Raw genomic sequence first — 20,075 nt, forward strand, 5'->3', positions numbered from 1 at the left:
ACCGGTGTATGGCTCAGAGTGCTGAAGCATGTAAATTTAGGTAGGACAAGTTGTTGGGCTTGCATGCACCCACATCTGGCAGCACTACATATTGGGCTTCTGGAGCAGAGAGATGCATGTCTTATTAATCTTGTGCTATAGCTGCTCATTTGTAATCTAAAATGCAGATGTTGGTGCAACCCATCAGAAATTGAGGAAGCCAGAGGATCACACAACCTGTTAGGAAGTTATACCCAACCCAGCAGTTTATGGAGGGAACAGGTATGGGTAACACAAAAAGACAGCTTAAAAATTGCATAGCACAGTACAGCTTTCTAGGTTTATCTTGACAGAAGTTCCAAAGTGAGAAAAAATGTTTTTAGGGTTAATATAGGTGACAAAATCATACAGTACCACAATAAAATATTTATTTCTGTTTAGAAATCTGATTATTTTTTGGGATGTGACCCTGCACAAATCTGCACTTGACTTCCAGCAGAGGGCACCATTGTTAGACTTTTGAATATCCCCTATTCTGCATGCTTTTAGTCTGAAAACACAGCAGTTGACATTTTAAATGCTTTCAGATCTAGGCGTAATTATTCTTTTCAGGATGGTGCAGTAAAGGAAAAAGGAGACAAATGAATGCAGCATAGGCTAACAGGTGAAAATAGAATGTAGAACCTGTTTTTGGAAATAGTCGACCATCTGCTTTCAGGATGTCTTCTTAAAGGGGGAAGTAAAAAGTGCAGAAAAAGAAAAATGTTCTAATTTTATTCCATTTCATCAATTTAAAAAAGTTTAAATTATTTTCTTCTAAAATAACATCCTAGAAATCTGAAACTGAAAATAAGAATGTAGCATATTATGTTTTACTCTATTATTTAGCTGCAATATATGCCCCAGGCCTATACAAAGTATGTAGAACAATTCGTCTCCATCTCCTAAAAATGTGGACATTGTAATATTTGTAAAAACTACTTTACGTTTCTGAAAAATGTGCAAATGTTGCAATAAGGTTGATAAATTAATCAAAAACATGTATGGAAGCAAAGTGGTGGACTACTTATCTGTTTAATTGTCTAGATGTACTTGTTCACTGCATTACAGCTATTTCTCTGATCTCTCATATTGACTGGTGGGCAGGTCCTCTAGATGAGACCATGAGACCCCTCAAAGTTGAAGGAACAATAAGTCCCAGATTAAATATTTCCAGCATTCCTGCACCACAGAGGCAAATATGTGCCTGATTTATTGAATACTGGAGAACATAGACTTTCATGGGAGATCCTGGATGATCCAGGATCATCGAGAAGGAGAAGTCCTGGCTATCTAGATAGGTGCAATAAAATTAATGTGTATATTATTACATAATATCTATATAGCGTCGACATATTACGCAGCGCTGTACAAAGTCCATAGTCATGTCATCAGCTGTCCCTCAAAGGAGCTCACAATCTAATGTCCCTATTATTATTATTAATATTAATAAAACAGGATTTATATAGCGACAACATATTACGCAACGCTGTACATTAAATAGGGGTATTGTTGTCATATGTCTTTAATACAGTCTAAGGTCAATTTTGGAGAAATCCAATTAATCTAAGTGCATGTTATTGGAATGTGAGAGGGAACCCACGCAAACACGGGGAGAACTGCAAACTCTGCAGACAGTGTCCTCGCTGAAATTTGGGCCTGGGACTCAGAACTGCAAAGGCCAGAGTAATATATAATAATATAACGGGGTTTTGAAATTGTAATGTTCAATTCCAATGATTGCTTTAATTGAATCTGTTTTGGCTCATTTTCATTTTACTTGAGCTTTGATTGTGACCATACACAATATGTGTATTTGCTCCTTATAACTGACTTAATGCATGCCAGGAAATTAGCATTTAAAAAAGGATTCAGCATTGTTAACCTCAGTATTTCACTCAGTACAGGTTTACTTTAACTGCAATCAAATAAAAAAAACTGTTTTATGGCAGAAGTGTTCCTGTATGACTTTCATGCCATAAAACATTTTTTTTACTTCCTGCTCTCATTTTTTATCAGTTGTACACTGGCTGCTTTGCATACACAGTTACTGTAAGAGCTGTGTGTCAGGACAGAATAACTTTATGTATGTACAGTAGGTTGCATTATACATGGTCAGCAAATGGAGAAGACTCTAGACTTGGATTGGGAAGGATTGCAACAGTGACCACACTTGTTGCATCACTGGAAGAGGACGCTTTGTAAGTCTTCCATAATGTGCAATCATGCCAAGAGCCCCGAGGACCCTCAGTGGCAAAATACCATTTAAAAACTGATCTCCAGGCTTCCCCTAAACCACAACTAATTGCTGAAATTGAGAAAACAGAAACATTTTTTTTTAAATTGCCTAAAGTCACACTCACATGACTTTCCCATCCTTAGTCTTCTCTTTACCGAAAGGCAAGGGCCTTTCTTTGGGTGTCCACATCTCACTTCCTATTGGTTGTTCATTGGCTGGGAATCTAGAAGAGAAGTCTAGAGCACAAGGCGATTGTAGTGGAATGGCTGGCATGGGAACAACTTCAGCACTTGTTTAGAGGTCCGCCACAATTTCAAACTTCACTAGCAAGGAACCTGGATGGTGAACTTTCGTGGTGGATGATGGTACCTTGATGATAGCTTGAATTGCAAGGTAAGGTAAAAAAAAATCATGCAGGATGAGTAGAGATAGGGGTTTAATTTTTTACACAAAGAAGAGCTTTAAGTTCACCTGTTGTCCATTGGGACTGTGAAATATTCTTCAGCTTTACAAAATGCTTGCTTAGGGTATTTGCACAGATCTCATGTTTTCATATGCTGCAGAACTTTAACATGTATCTGGGCAAAGTGAGGTCCATGTTATGTACAATGCGTATAAAACTATGACCTATCTTGCCTCTTGATTGCATAGATGTAACATTGCGCATTGTTCTTCAGCAACTAATTTATTTAAACTGATTTAGGAACTTGTATATAAAGGGGTACAACTGTCAATAACTACCAATTAAAATTAACTTTTACCTTGTGTTTTAACTTGCAGCAGAATTTGTCATTAAACTTTAAATGAAAATTGTATTTGTTACGTGATTTTTTATTTTAAACCTGTTCCATTTACAGGTCATGTAAAGTTTATTTTAAAAAGTAATACTTGTCTCAGTTTTAATTGCTTAGTTTAGCATATTTTATGTTCTTCCTTTTAAAACCTTCAATCTGATTTCCTGCTTTTCATTACATTTCCTCCAGGACTGACACAACCTGCAATAAACTGGTTGGATAGTTATGACATTATACTTTGATGTTTTTATTTCATCATAGTTAGTTTGTCCATTTTAATAAACAATCTAAATCATAATTGTGTTTTCTGTGGGTATTTATGTGTATTTTGAAGCAGAGCCATGTGGAAATGTGCTTCATACACGTGATAGATTAAGATATATCCAAAAATTGTTCCCACGTCTGTGGGTGCAGTGTCATGATCTGGGGTTACTTCAGTTGGTCAGGTCTAGTTTCAGTAATGGTATGTGCCCCAAAATATGGTCAGCTGACTACTTGAATATACTGAATGGCCAGAATTTTCCATCAATGGATTTTTTTCTTCAATTATGGCATGGGCATATTCCAAGATGACAATGCCAGAATTTATCAAACTCAAAATTGTGAAAGAGCGATTCAGGGAGCATTATTTTTCCACATGGACTGGCCACCACAGAGTCCAGACTTTAACACCATTGAGAATTTTTGGGATGACTTTACATAGTGATCCAATCTTCCCATCATCAATACAAGATTTTGGTGCAACTCTGGATGAAAAAAATGTTACAAAAATGTTGTTAAATGGAACACATGCCTTAAACAAAGCTAAAGGGTCCAATGAGATAAATGAGAGAAAGAAAGCACACCCTCTTCCATTTCTATGGTTTTATGTATCAGGACATCATGTGGTCCTTAGATGGTCTTAAAATTAGGTTACTACAACTTCAGATGAACAAAAACACATGACATAATATAAAATATCTCTTTTTTTTTAACAAGGAAAGTAAAATGCAAAAGCAGTGTATGAAAAATTCAGTACACCCTTACCACTTCCATAGGAAATAGGGCGGTAAGTAGCAACCAGGTGCTGCTAATCAAATACAATTAGTGTGACCACCTTTAAAAAATGTGTGTATTTTATTTTTCTTATGTCTGTCTGTATATAAATATATATATATATATATATATATATATATATATATATATATATATATATATATATATATTAGAGAGTCCCTAGTAAGTACAATATTCATCCTTTGTTCGTTTTTTTTTTTTTTGTGTCTGTTGAAATACACATCTTATTTGACCCGGACAGGTTTTAGAGTTCTGGCAGGCTGTGTACTTTCTATCGCTACACAATGCACTGGTTGTTAGAAGAATAAAACTCCTCCATTAAGATACCCTTGGTGCTAGGTCATCTTAAATGAAAGGAAAAAAGGAAAACTTGGAATAACATCAAAAGTTGACTGGAGGTAAACTGCTTTGTCTACAGCAGTAAATCTTATATATGGCAGCTCAATCCTTTACACAAGACAGACAGTAGGGTGGCATATCTCTGCATGGCACCCTGTTGACAAAGCAGTCTCTGCAGTGTTTTTTAGAAAAACAGCATTCTAGCTGATAATATTCCATTTTCTTTAGTGCCATTATCTCATTATCTGGTTACATGAAGCACTGTCCAGTGACATGGAAGCCTGGTGACCCCCAAGTGTCTCACTAATAACATAACAACCTTTGTTGACTGAACATTCTCTATCATAACAAGTAGCAGTCTGTTGTTTTAAAGTAACATTTTTTGGCAACATCTAACATTTTCTTGTAACCTGGAATGATTTTATGGTAATAAAGCTGATAACTTATCATTACCAATTGAGAAGTAATTGTTAGGGATTCATTATTCACACACTAGTACCTGTATACCCAGAGAAAGTTTTACAATACAGCTATGATTCAGTAAGAGATTTGTCATTGTGTATAGTGATACATATATCGTTTTATTCATGTAGGATACCTCTCAGTTAATTTGCCCATGTCTACTTGTCATCTTTCAGGAAAATTCAAATTCATTTATCCAACTCTAGTTACCTTTCTAAGACATTAGGAACCCTTTCAGACATGTGTCTAGAAATTGCTCTGTTAGCCGCTCCCAGCTGCCTCTCTTTAACTTCTACTTGCTATCAACTGCAGCATTTGGCAACCACTTTATTTTGCCATTGAGTGAACTTTAGGTGCTGTTCTTCCTCCAGAGGAGTAAAAGCAACTGCATAGTGAGAAGCAACTTGTTACTTTCAAGAACCATGCTGCAATTCACTGCAGCCTTGAGTAAACGCATGCACATAAAGATTCCCAACTACTCTCATTCAATTGAATGGTAATGGCTGAACCTTTCAGTAGAATGCTACTGTCAACCATAAGTCTGAAATGGCTCTAATCTATTTCAATTCACACACAATGAATAAAAAAAATACTTTTGGTAAACTAATTCACTGTGTGATCTATATATGAATATACCACTTAGTAATGTATATATATATATATATATATATATACATAAATACACAGTAGAACCCCGGTTATGCAGAACTCAGATAACCGGAAAATTCAGGTAACCGGCAACCCAACAGCTCCGCTTTCTTGATTGCTCCTGCAGCCCTAGTGAAGCTGTGGCATGTGTTCTGCATCCAAGAAGACATACCACATCTCCACTAGGGCTGCAGGAGCAATCAAGAAAGTGGAGCAGTCAGGAGAGTAGAGCTCAGCTCCGTGATTGGCTGAAAATAGGGAAACCCTGATGATGGCTCGAGGGTCATCAAGGTGTCCCTTTTCTCAGCCATTCAGCACCATAGGTAAATGGGGACAAGTCTCCCCAATCAAGTCTAGTGCCGAAATGGCTGAGAAACCAAAGTTTCAGAGTAACCCCAGTTAACCAGAAACTACACTTATCCGGAATCGCCCATTCTAAATGTGTGCTGGAAAACCGAGGTTCTACTGTATATACATTTTATTCTGTAGATTGTCCTATTTTTTGTTGCTCTATTCTTGTTGAGCAGCAACTGCTTGTTTCTCCATTCTCCATGGGCTGCTCTATTCCTGTGGTCCTATAGATAGCCCTGTTTTGAGTACATAACTTAAAACTGTTTTTAATATATTTTATGATTAAATGCAATTTTTCTATTATAGTAGATTGTTCATGTTTTGCTGTTTCTGGTTTAGTGCGTCAAGACCTGGGAGCTGTACACACACTAAGTCAGCCAAGTTCACGGCATTCATCCTTATGTCTGAGTTTAGATGAAGGAAAACTGGGCCCTTTGTCAGAGTGTATTATGATAAGATTGTTTCCTGGCCTAGGACCAGCCTATTGAGAAAAAACAGCCAGAATGTAAACTATCAACTGATAAATCTGTAATGGTAAATTAAAGCTGAGCTTTCTGGTTTATACGGGTCTGTATGCAGCTGTCTTTTCTTTAATACTGTGTGTATAATAGAAACACAGTAGAACACTGTCCTATACAGGTAAGGATAAAGGCTAGTACTTGGAAGTGGGTAAGGAATACAAAAAACACAATACACTGTGGATTTCAAAGGCAACAAGCCAAAACATCAGCAAAGGCAACAGTAAATTAACTCTTTAAGGTAAACTTGGGTGTCTCGATGGACAGACTTCTTGTCTGTAAACCTTACAGTTATTTTTGAGTGGCTCTGCTTTTAGACTCCACTTTTCTACAATGGTCACCAACAGCTTTCACCTTGTATCTAAGGCAGTAATAGGCCATGTTGTAACAGAGAGGACACAACAAGGATCACAATCTCCTTCAAGAATTTATTGAGCAGTCTTGACTAAATACACTCTTATATGTTGGCCATTTGGTCAACATGGGTAACTTCATCATTATTAATATTAAACTGTATTGATATAGTGCCAATATGTTTCATAGGTCTGTACATTAAATAGGGGGTGCAAATGACAGGCAAATACAAACAATGACACGGGAGGAGGAAAGGACCCTGCCCAAAAGAGCTCACAGTCTAAGAAGTGGGTGGAAATGGCACACAGTAGGAGCGGGGATGTGGAATAATTGTCAGGGAACTTTCTTGGTGGTTTCAGTCTGTGGATACACAGGTGGTATTGCATATGCTTCCTTTTTTAAAGGTTAGGCTAGATAACATTACCTCTTTTATCAAGGAACACTGCTGGTAGCCTTAAAATAAGTAGATATTGTGGTGGCCATGACAGCTACACTCCCATAGCCCTCACCCCACTGTTTGGCTCCTCTCTTCCAAAGTGCAAGGGAATTTATTTGCCTGTGCCATCATCTCTGTAAGACAGTGCTTGCTGTGGAATGAGTCAGGGTTCTATCCAAACCTCTTAGAAGCTGACCAGAATTCTGCTATAAAATAGTTGTTGGATATGTAGGCACAATAATCAATTTATGTCCCTGACCATTGATTCAGCCCCAGACTGTAAAATCTTTGGGGCTTAGTGTATGTTATGTTTCTCCTCCTACAATCAGCATAACATTTATGCATTGCAACACTCTGCATACCAACCTAACCTATTATTAAACTTAGGGAAAATCTCTTAATATAAAACAATCCTATCCAGACTTATTGAGGCAGAAGATGCATGATAAGTGTTCACTGAACAGAGTTTCTATGGAGAATGAAATAATTAATACAATTATTAACCAAGTTCAAACACGATGAGCACCGCCTATGTTCAAGCATCAGTGTTTTGTTTGTTTTATGGACTTCTCTTTTTGTTTGGGCTTTATTAGTGTATTGCTCTTAAATCATTCACAGATTTCCTTATTGCACAAAAATAACAAAGATACAGTAGTCCATATTTAACAAATCATTGCAGATAATATTTTCAGTTTCATTTTCAAGGGTATTTTATGTCAATTAACGTAATATAATATATAAACAGACACAGTCACTTTTGATTGGGGAAAGCCAGATCAAAAGCTTTACGTTCTCCCTGTTACATGACTTTCAGGCAAGGCCTGGAGACCAAAGCTTTTCTGGTCAAATGATTGATGCATTGTGGACAGACGACATAAAAAAGCATGAAATAAATGGCGAGGGATGTAGGTTTCAAATCATATCCTACTACTGAACAATCCTATAAATACAATTTCTAAAAATAGGAACCTTTAAAATAATCTACAGGTTCCAGGAAACCTCTACTAAACCAGGTAATATCTAGAGGTCTTGGTATTTTAGCATATTCAGTAGAGCACATGTGACGCGGGAGTGGAGGATATAACATACAGTAAAGGTGTTCAGTATTACGTAGTATTTTGTTAGTGTCCAGCAGCATCACAAATTATGATGCTTCTATGTACGTGGGAATAGCCAGAAAAACACGGATATGTGATAATTGTAAATTGCAAACATGACCCCAGTGTTCTGTGGAGTATGAATGTTCCATTCTACGTAATCCTGCTATAACGAAAGATGAGAAGCTCAATGTGATTGCTCTTCTTGTCTTTGTACTGTAAATATGCAATTATGACTTTCCTCTTCTTCAGCTCCATCTCCCTTTAGCTTTGCCTTCCCCCTCCCTAAGCACGATCCATTAATCATTGATTTATTACTGATTGAGTTAGCTGATTTATTTGGAAAGTCTTGATATCTATCTACCGGTATCTATCTATCTATCTATCTATCTATCTATCTATCTATCTATCTATCTATATTACAATTATGAATATTTGATGTTATTGAGAACACAATATACATCAGTATTACTTATAATATTTGTTGTTCTCTTGTAATAATAATGTATTCATGTTCACAATATAAAATATTAAAGTTTCCAAATTAGCAGGATTTTGAAGGTTGAAAATTTTAGGCTTGCTGAAAACTTTACATTTTGAAGTAACACCTGTAATCCTTTAATTTACTAAAGTTTGTTTTTAATGTATTAACGAATTGTTAGTTTTCATTTTTCTTTATATGTGTCCTGTCATACCTAGGAATAGTTTTGACTGCTATTAAAAAAGGGATGTTATTAAACAATAAAAAAGAATCCTTACTAAATTATGAATTACTTTCAGCAAAGCTATATTTGCACAAGCTGAAACATCACTGACCAGTCTTGAACCCATTACCACAGGTAATTAAGGCATCACTGGATTCTGATTTGTAGATATGTGTTTACCAACCAGGGTTCCTCCAGAGGTTGTTAAGGATTCCTTCAGAAATTAGCAATTTGTGCCTCTCACATCAGTTACTATTGACACCAATGATCTTGTTGTGTATCTTCAAGGATGTCATTCTTCCCTCCAGCCAGCAATTCGGGCCGTCTTTCTTCTTATTGACCACCATGCTAATGTACCGTGAGCTGTGAATATAGTTATTACAGCAGGACATTCCTTAAGACCTTTAAAAATGTTAAAGTGAAAGTAAAAAAAAACTATTGTAGATAAAATCATTGGGGTGACTCTTATTGCATCCCATTTGGTTTATACTGTGAAATGCAAGATTCTTTTTCACATGTATTCTGTTGTTTCATGAGAATTATTAAATAAAAAAATTATGTGTGAAAAAGTATGTGAATAAGCTAAAACTCTGACACATGTAAAAACATGTTTTCTTGCCAAAATTTACCTTGATTTGTGGAAACAAAACACTTGATTCTCCTAATTACTTTATATAAATTAATTTGGACTGAATCAATGTGGACAAGTTTGCCCATCTCTACTGGACACTTGGTTCTATTCTTCTTGCAATGTTGTCTGCATGAGCCCAACTACCACTGCCATTAATCTGTTGACGTCTTTATTATCAAATCGGCCACTTTTTACTTGGATACATTTTGAAACTCATCTCTAGTCTCTAGGCGTTAGTTGAAAATGTCAGGAATAAAATATAGAAGGAAATTATTTCTCTTGGCTTTGCTAAAGCTTACAGAAACCGAGCGCCTGCACTGTGTTAAAGGGCCATTGTTATTTGTCTTTGTTCGGCTTTGCTGACATTTTGGTAATAATTCACTTCCTGGGTACAATTCCTAGTACAATAACAAATTTCCTATTTGGGTCCTTGAATTAAAAAGAATAAGCACCCATTGATCTGTGTGAATAAATAAAGATGGTGAATCCCAAATGTTATAAATCTTACATTACTTGTTTAATATTATTTTGTTACAATGTCTTTATAAGTTCTGATGCTTCCATGCACATGGGAATAGCCAGAGAAACACTGATATGATATAATTGTAAAGTGCAAACATGACCCGTGTGTCCTGCGGAGGATGAATGATTCATTCTAGGTAATCCTGCTATAACGGTAGGTGAAGAGCTCAGCGTGATTGCTATTCTTGTCTTTGTACTGTAAATATGCAATTATGACTTTCCTCTTCTTCAGCTTCATCTCCTCTTTGTCTTTAATATCCCTCCCCAAAGGGAGCTCTGTTCTGGGCAGCTCAAATAATCTGTATGTCTTGTAAACAATATGTTTGTTTTGGTAATTGATCAAAGTGAACTAGACGGAGAATGGGTTATGCATTCTGATAGAAGTCTACGCTGGACATTGGCTGGTGATCACAAGCAACAGAAGTCATTCCGGATAGAAAATCCATCTAATTTCCAAAGGCACTCAATATGTTAGAAATCATTCACGCCACAGAGCTTCAGAATATTGAGTTTTGCTATTCACTTTGCGAATCGTTGTGTGAGTCTATTATTAGAACAATATTTAGCCTTGGAGAAGCTGATAATGGAGAATAGAGCTGGATCCCATTGCTCACCCATAGGCCATACCTGCTGTTCTACCCGTAATGATCACAGACATTTATAGTTTTGGGGGTCTGTTATATATGATTTTTCCAAGAACCAAATATTAAAGAAGACAGAAAAAGCTGGGATTTGTCAGCATGTTTTATTTAATGTATATTTCAATGTCAAACAAACATCAGGAAATAAATAATACATGTCTTGTATAACTCACTTACTAATGCATTAATAATTTTACCCCCTTCTAATGCTTAATCACCCATGTATATTACAAATCAAATAAAAAATTTTGACCCCTTGATTTTCACAAGATTCATTAACTATAGAATACTTATTGGAACTTTACTATACCCCTGTGTACATTGATATGTATATTGTTATAATTATATTTTTATTGACATTTGTTCAAATTCTCACACTGCTTGAACTGCACTATACATTAAGTTCAGGTAAACTAACTCTCTTTATTAATATTATGAAATACTCTTCTCATCTTTACCATCTTTACTTAGTAACAGATATAATGATCCGTATATATAAAAATGTAACCCTTTGATTACTCAAGACTGAACAGAACCAAACAATACCCAATATAGTCCTTGAAATCCTCCCTTTAGCAATTAGAATATGAACCAATGTACATCTGTTTAACCATTTCCATTGTTAATTCCTACCTTATATGTACTGTGGGATATACTAATATTTTTGGATGTTTATTTGAAACCTTTTTTTTCACCAAACATGGTTGACATACAATTATTGATTATATCCCAATGAATATCATCATAATGAGTCCAAAGCACATTGGTCATTCTATAAAACCTCCCTTCCCCCATATGTAGTGTCATGCTTGGGGAGACAGGTAACTGCTGGTTTCTGCCAGGTTGTGGTCCTTGGGCACACCAGGGTGGGTAGGATGATACACGGTACCAAATCACTAAGCAGAAGAATAATCAAGGAAGGCCAGGGTCAAGGCAGACAGCAAGCAAGACAGGTCAGGTTACAAGCCAGGGGTCAAATACCAGGAATCCAAGAAACAGATACTAGTGACACATGGACCACTGCAGACACAGGAAAAACTGGAAGCAACAGGAGGCACAAATGATGCAGGAATATCCACAGACAGAGAGGAACACTGGAACAGCACAATCCATTAAGCTAGGAAACAATAGACTGGCCAACAATGGGTTAACACAGGAGCTGGACAGAGGAAACACTGGATTAAGCAACTGGTGTACAGGAACTTGCTCAGTAGAGCTAGATTTAGCACTAGTGGAGACACGTTGCACGTATGCTGAGTGCTGTGTCTGAGCTAGCTAAAAAGCCAGGGATGATTAAGAGGCAATTTCCTAATTGGCCAGCGGGATGGGCGAAACTGATAAAACGTGGGAGCATGAGGCATGCCCAGAGATAGAACTGCCTGCATGCGCTAGAGAGAGGCGCCTGCTCTTTAGTGAGGCAGAGGTAAGTGTGACATGTAGTTCACGAACGAAGTACCTTTTTCTTTCGGACACCACACTGTCCCCCATATTGTATTCACCCTACCTATGATCACTTATTTTAGGTTAAAAAGAAAGTCTCCTTATTTTTTAAATAATTAACAGGACATGACAGTATATATACTTTCATGAATACCCCTCCATATATATCCTATGTGGATTAAAGTAATTATTTTATGCTTGTGACATCTAAGACTAATATAATGTAACCTATCTATGTTTTGAACATCAGATAATACTTTAATTGTAATACATACATTGTTTTTGTATTGCTTTACTGTACAGTTGTGTAACCTTCTCAGTCCATCCCCTAAGGAAGCCTATCAGCAAAACGCATTGGATTGAGACATGTTAATTACATATGGAACTAATGTATCTGTTCTTGTATAGACATCAGGTACCAATTCCCAAAAGTCTCTAACTGCGAATAACCTACCTATGTTAAATGTAATGTGCTGGAATGCAATAAACACATTTTGTTCATTTCATCATTTTATTTTCCTTATGTTTTTTTGACATTGAAATACACGTTAAAATTGCTGAAAAACCCACAGTTTTTTCTGTCTTCTTTATTATTTATTTCTAAAATATTGGGGTTGGCACCAAAACAATTAAACTAAGGGAAGGGCAGGGGGTCGTGAATGGACTTTTACTCAGGACTCAGACGGACTCAGGAAGACAGATGTTGTGGGAGGCCTGCTCAGACACCACAACCAGCAATGGTTGTCCTGATTTGTTGTAGATGGCTTATTTCACACTTTTTACAAACAAGATGCCCTCTCTGTCCAAAATATGTACCTCATTGTCCTGGAATGAAAGTTATTTTACCTTCGGAAGCAAAAATTTAGGATTCATACACTTTTTAATTTAATCACATGTAAAAATGTGTGAATTTTGGGTAACATTTAGGTGGTTTTTTTAAACATTTATAAATAGACCTCTTACAGTTATGTATACCTCTAACAATATCAAAGGCAAAAGAAAACCAGTTAGATTTCTTGTAGCTGACCCTTTGTCTTCCATTTGCCAGTATCCTCAAGATCTCCTAAATACCCCAAGAATTTTGGTGTTCCTGTGAGTTCCTACCCAAGTTCCTGTGACCCCTGGACCTCCTGTGTTCCTCCATGATCCCAGGGGTCCTGCGTGACCCCCAGTGTTTAATCATGGGTCTTTGCGACCCTGCTCATCTCCAGATTTACATCTTACCAGTCCGTGTGCCTCTGTCCATACAACTCTGTCGCTGTGTAACTTGTTTGCTGTTTTCAGCCAATTTCACTGTGTGTGTAGTCAAGGGCCGCAACCTACAGTCATTTTAAGTCCACAACTTCATGCAGTGTGATTTAGTGAACACTGGCAGCTCTTTAGACTGTGCACCCCCATCTATAACCACAAAGAGCCTACTTTTTAATGACAGGTTACAAACTTTGGCATGTTTTTTTTGCTGCACACCAGGGACATTTTCTCATACTTTTTTTCTGGTGATCACTGTCTTCAGGACAGAAAGTAATGGGAAAACAATTCTGGTAAGTATTGAAAACAATTATATCTGTTGCAGCAAAGGAACATGACCTGAGTGCAGAATTGCCTGTGTATACCTAAATATAGGAAAGGGAAAGCCACCCACTGGATAAAAAGATTAGCCTGATTCCTATCAGTCTGGATATGTGGCCACACAAGGAGTTGTGTCTGCCAGGCCAGGAACACCAGTGTGCATATTGTGAGAAGATCACTAATTATGTGTATCTGTTGGGTGTATTTGTTTCAGTAATTAGCAGAACAACAAAAATGGCTTTTATTTCTCTTGTAAGACTTTAATACATTTTGTTAACGTGAGATTGTCCCGGTCTCATTAGTAAAACCATATGAAGTTTTTTTTTTTTTATTGTAAAGTAAATTAGTTTTCTTTGGACTAGGCTGCAGGTGTGTGAACATTTGTTTATGTGAAGCAGCAGAATTGTTCATTCCATCTTATTTTATCATTTACCAAAACTTGAAACAAATCCAATTACTAGAGCTGATTATTCTTTCATTTCAGGAAATATAGTTGAAATTTTTGCCTGTTTTTCAAGGTTCTCTGGGCAAATTCTTAATGTTTTTTTTTTATATTGTGATTACAGTTTGAATCAAAGAAGGCAATTTAATACAAAACTGAAATACACTATCTGTCCAAAAAAGTCCCTAAGCCTGGGTCAGATCCTGGTTCAGTAACGTTATGTGCCCAAAAAATAGGGTCAGCTCCATACCCGAATATACTGAATGATCAGAATTTTCCATCAGTGGATTTTTTCATATTAGGTTCATATTGGAAAGGAGTGCTTCAGGGAGCATGAAACCCCATTTTCAAACACATATTGGCCACAATAGACCCCCAAATTCATTGGGAACTTTTGGTTATGAAGAAAACCTAATGCAGTGGTCCAACCCTGCCATTATCTATACAAGGCTATTTTGGTAAAAATGAAAGGCTATTCTGGATGCAAATAAACATTGTAATTTTACATGATTCCATAGTAAATGTGTGTTATAAACAAAGTTAATGGCAGTCCAAATAATTGTTAGAAATATTAGAGTGTGTGACGTTTTTGGTCAGGCAGTGTATAAATGTAGTAACTGATAACAAGGGACTCATTATTGCATTCAGCAAGACGTGTGATCCATATACTTGTTGGAAACTGGGGCCATGAATCAGGAACTAGTAATAGTCTGAAGACATGTTACCAGCTTGACATGCGTGATATGCAAAGATTAAAAAAAAAAAACTATAGAATGCACTTTACTATATATACTGTACATATCAGTATATTATCAGATCAATAATTGGTTGAGTTGTGTCACTTTGCTCAATGGTCTGTACTTTGTTTTTAAATGGTACTGTGCATATAATCAATCACACAATGGTCAGCTAGCTGGGATCCTTTTTTTATAAAATTGAAAAATCATTCTATTTTTTTCTTGTCTTAGTTTTAAAATTTAAGCATCATGAAATGAAATTTACATTAGGGTGACAACTGCTCCAGCACAGCCATCGCTCAGAACACTAAGGCAGTCATTACAATTTTCATGAGTACCATATGCTGGTGCCTTGTAGTAACTTTTATTTGCAAATGAGTCATAGCTAAGTAGGGCATTAAATGTGTTCCAGTGAAACAATGATATAATTCATCATGATAAGGAATGTGACTGCCCAGTCTGAAGTGAGCTTAAGACACGTCCACCTTTATTGTTGGTTAAAATATAAAGGAGCAGGAGCTGCAGGAGCTGTACACAACGAACCTTATATTTACATGATTATATTTAGGTGATTTAAAAATACATGTTATAAATATATATATATATATATATATATATATATATAAATATATAATATTATGAGTAAAATGTTTAATACTACCATGCTTAGAATGAAAAAAAAAACTTCAATCAAAAGACTAAAAAAAACACCTGCACTACACTTTCAATAGGAAATTCTCTCTGATCTCCCAAATATTCAGTAGTGATAGGCAAACTTGGCCAGATCAAGTTTAATTATCATTGGAAATGTTGCAAGCAGCCAGTAACTAATATATATGGCAGGCAGCGTTACCATTGGTCAGTGATTGTTACCGGTGGTACAGCCCCTCACAACCATCAGCCAATGGTAATGCTGGGCTTTATCTCTATTGACAAACCCATCCAATTATTGTGTACATAGTAAACACAATTTCCATTGGGTGGTACAGCCCTCCCAACCACTAGCCATTGGGAACACCGGGTTTTATTACTCCTAACAACCAAGTCACTTACTGTGTACACAGCAGGAAAAGCTTCCATTGGCTTGTCATTTTTGAGGGGTGGTACCCCCTAAAAACCATCAACCAATGGAAACACTGCCACTGTACATTTGCTTCAGGTATTTCAATAGACAGCACTTGCTAACAGATGGACTGTATGAATGTGAAATGGTGAACCCCCAAAATGTATCAGTTTTTGTGATGTTTTATGTGGCAAATTAGGATCACTACTTGTTTCCTTGAAACAATATTTTGATGACCATCACTGAGAGCACACTGAAACCTAATGATGGCCTGGGCCAAGGAATTTGCCCACAGTGTGGCAAAAACTATCTACTAAAAGATTTCAGCAAGTAGAATCAAATCCAAAGAAACTTGTAGCTTGGATACAAGACTCTAAAAGAGTTGTGAGGACATTTGGTTATAAGAGTGTAGAAATATTGGTGTGATTATATGAGTGGTGGTATAAAAACTAAGCAAACAATATAATCTCGCTCTTTTTGAGCCCCAAAATACAGAACATAAAGGATGGATTTTCTGTATAGTGTGTTACATTTGTTCTTTATTGTAGTTATCATGTAGCACTCTTTTTTTATGTTCATATGGAAGCACTGCAGCACGGTTGGCACTCCAGGTTGGCACTCCAGGTACGAATCCTGGCCATTACACTATCTGCATGCCCCAAATGCACATTACCGTGTTTCCCCGATGATAAGGCATCCCCATCAAATAAGCCACCCCCCGATTTTTGCTCAAACAATTAAACCAAAGCACCCCCCCGCAAATAAGACATCCTCCGATACCTGATACTGTCTGCCTCTGTGTGACTCCTCGATGCTGGCTGCAGTGCAGAGTGAAACTAAAAGTAACTTCAAAGGACAAGCAAGCTGCTGATCCCTGCCCTAACGGAGTCTGTTACCCGACCGTAGAAGCCAAAAAAAAGTGAGTCAGTGATCAGAAAGGGGACAATCAATGGCACATGAGTGATCAGAAAGGGGACAATCAATGGCACATGAGTGATCAGAAAGGGGACAATCAATGGCACATGAGTGATCACAAGGGAACAATGAATGGCACATAAGTGATTTTCAACTTCATGGAAAAATAAGACATGCCTCTGAAAATAAGACCTAGGGCATATTTTGGCATTTCAAAAAATATAAGACAGTGCCTTATTATAGGGGAAACAAGGTACTACAATGAAACTCTTGGCAATGCACAAGTTCACTTTTATATATTTTACTTTCTTCACACATACGCAATACTGTTGATTCTTTTAGCACTATGATCATTGATATTAATATTATTACTATTGTTACTCATCATTGTGATTGGAGGTCTAACAGCTTAAGGAGTAAGAAAAATAGAAGTTTTACTTCTCTAAGTCCTTAAAAGAAGGGGAATTTGACTCAGATCACGTCTGGTTGGATCAGTTGTGAAACTTGAGCAGATTCATAAATAAAGGTTTAAAATGTTTATTTTTTTTGCTAAAAAAATCTCTAGAAAAGTTTTCCTTTGCCAGTTTTAGGAACCTTGGAGAGCATGGGGCAGTCTGAATCCATTTCTGTTTTATGGTCTCTGTTCTGTTTATAGCCTTCCTTAAAGTAATACTTTGATAAAGAATTGTTTAAAATAGTGCCAACACATTTCACAGATTTTATTTCTCTGTTTCCTCAGGGGATAGTATTACACTTGAGGGAATGTAACCAAATTCAATGTGAGTGAATATAGGATAAAAACATAAAAACTCTGGGAGCCATACTTTTAATAATAGGTGAGTATCCAAGGGACACACGAAGAGGGAACATGTCTCGAGTTGTCAAAATTTCAATAACTTCCTGTTAGTTAAGGTGCTGTGCTGTGTCAACATATTGGATGAAAGTGGTAGGAGCACCTATATATTTATCCGATTCTTCAGTGTCACATTTCCTTCCAGTTGAATAGCAGCTTTAAAAAATATGCGTAAATGTCTCATAGAAGAACTTCCTGAAGATCTTCCCTTTCCTGAAGACAAGCCAGTGCAGCTCCATGATTGACATTAAGCTGTTATCTGTCCTTAGGAGAAGGGTGTTTGTGTTATGTCCTGAAAAGAATCAGGTAGCAATCTTTTTTAATATAGGCTAGTTGACTTTTTAAGAATTCAAGTTTTTAAACTTTGATTTGGTGCTGCTTGCTAACTACTTGAAAAGAAGTACAATATTGTGAACAACATCGGTTGTTCAGCCTCTGAGTTTGGAATTCATCCAAGGGCAGCAGGACAAGTTGTCAACTCTTAGGAAATCAGCTCAAGGCTGTAATAAAGTTCAGTATTGTTTCTTGATTAGGCAACCTTAAGCTGACACAAAAGCTGTGATATCAAGTCTTGGTTGAACTCCAACACGACAGCTATTAGTACACCTATAAATGTAGACACACAAGAATTACCATTACTTCAAAGAACATTTACTAGATTTTTTCTATTTACAACAAACTGAAAATTGTTTATAATTACATTTATACTAAACATAGTAAAATTTATAAGTAGAAATAAGAAAACCAGTTTAACCCCCCTGGTGTTCTAATTCTGTCCATATTTTTACGCAAAAAGCAGTACATTGTTTTGCATGGAAATTTATGTTACATTGTAGGCCTATAATTCAACTCACTGAAATACCGTGTTTCCCCAAAAATAGGACAGGGTCTTATATTTATTTTACCTCTGAAAATGGCATTAGGGCTTGTTTTCAGGGGATGTCTTATTTTTCTCACAAAAAATCTTTATTTATTCATGTACAAAAATCTGTATTTACCAAAACCTGTAACCAATATTACAATGCTATAGAAAGATACCTCTGTGTTACCTGTGACCTGTTAAAATCACAGATTTTTTCTTATATGCAAGAAATCATGAATAAGAGTGGACAAAAATGATTAATGAAAAAAAACACAGCTTCATAAGCAAACAAGTGCAATATAACAAGAAAATGTGCTGACAATTACCATATGACCCATAGAGTAACATGCAGACACGGAAACAAAACTTCCAAAGCTTTGTTAACCACAAACAGTAACCAATATAAATCTAAGTAAAAGCAAAAAAAAAAATCAATTAAAAAAATATGCATTGCTGCTAATGAATGAAATACTAGCAAGGACCTTTTGAAAAGAGGATCCACCAACCTCCTATTAGTTGTAGTGTCACACCAGAGTACTGTAGGTTAATTATCCCTGGGATTTTCTTACCACTTGTTCCAGTGCTTTGAAAATCTCTTGCTCTCTCCCTGCTCTCTCCTTCCTCATGGTATTCCTTCCGCATCCCACCTGACCACACCCTCCGAAGAAGCCAATAGGGATTACTTTCGGGGTAGGGCTTATATTTCACCCTTGCATGATTGGCATGCTAGGGCTTACTTTCGGGGTAGGTCTTATTTTCGGGGAAACACGGTATGTCCAATATTTAATAAAAATAATAAATTTAATAATAAACTTTAAATAAATAAAAAAAACCTGTTAAAACAAGGGTGCATAAAAATACTGAAACTTGTAATATAACTGTGCAGTAGTATGTATAATATATATAATATAATTATATACTGTATACATTATATACAGGATTACTTTGTTTTGGATTCAATACAGTTATTTTGTATTGAATCCAATACAAAAATATTTAAATTCCCTGCCGCGCCTCCCGCACGCACCAACGTCACCTGGGAAACCCATTAGCATTAGCCAGCTGAAGATCGGAGGAAGAGGACACGGCCCAAGGACGGGCACGAACGCCGGAGGACGCGATGGGACCAGGTAAGTAGTTTATTTTTATTATTTTTATTTTTATTATTATATTTAGTTTTTAAGCTACCATGAGTGTGGCTCGGGGTTATCGCTTTTTGCATGTTTTTGTTTACCCCGAGGCACACTTGGGAATACCACCAGGGGAGTTAAACAAGTGAAGATCATTCTTTATAGATTTCCAATTTAGAAAAAACATTTCAGGCAAAAGCAAAAATCAAGTATTTAAAATGCTTTCTAATGTGTCCTGTAACTTGCTAGAAAAT

This window comes from Pyxicephalus adspersus, chromosome 6 (genome assembly GCF_032062135.1).
Source record: "Pyxicephalus adspersus chromosome 6, UCB_Pads_2.0, whole genome shotgun sequence".
NCBI classification, from domain to species: domain Eukaryota; kingdom Metazoa; phylum Chordata; class Amphibia; order Anura; family Pyxicephalidae; genus Pyxicephalus; species Pyxicephalus adspersus.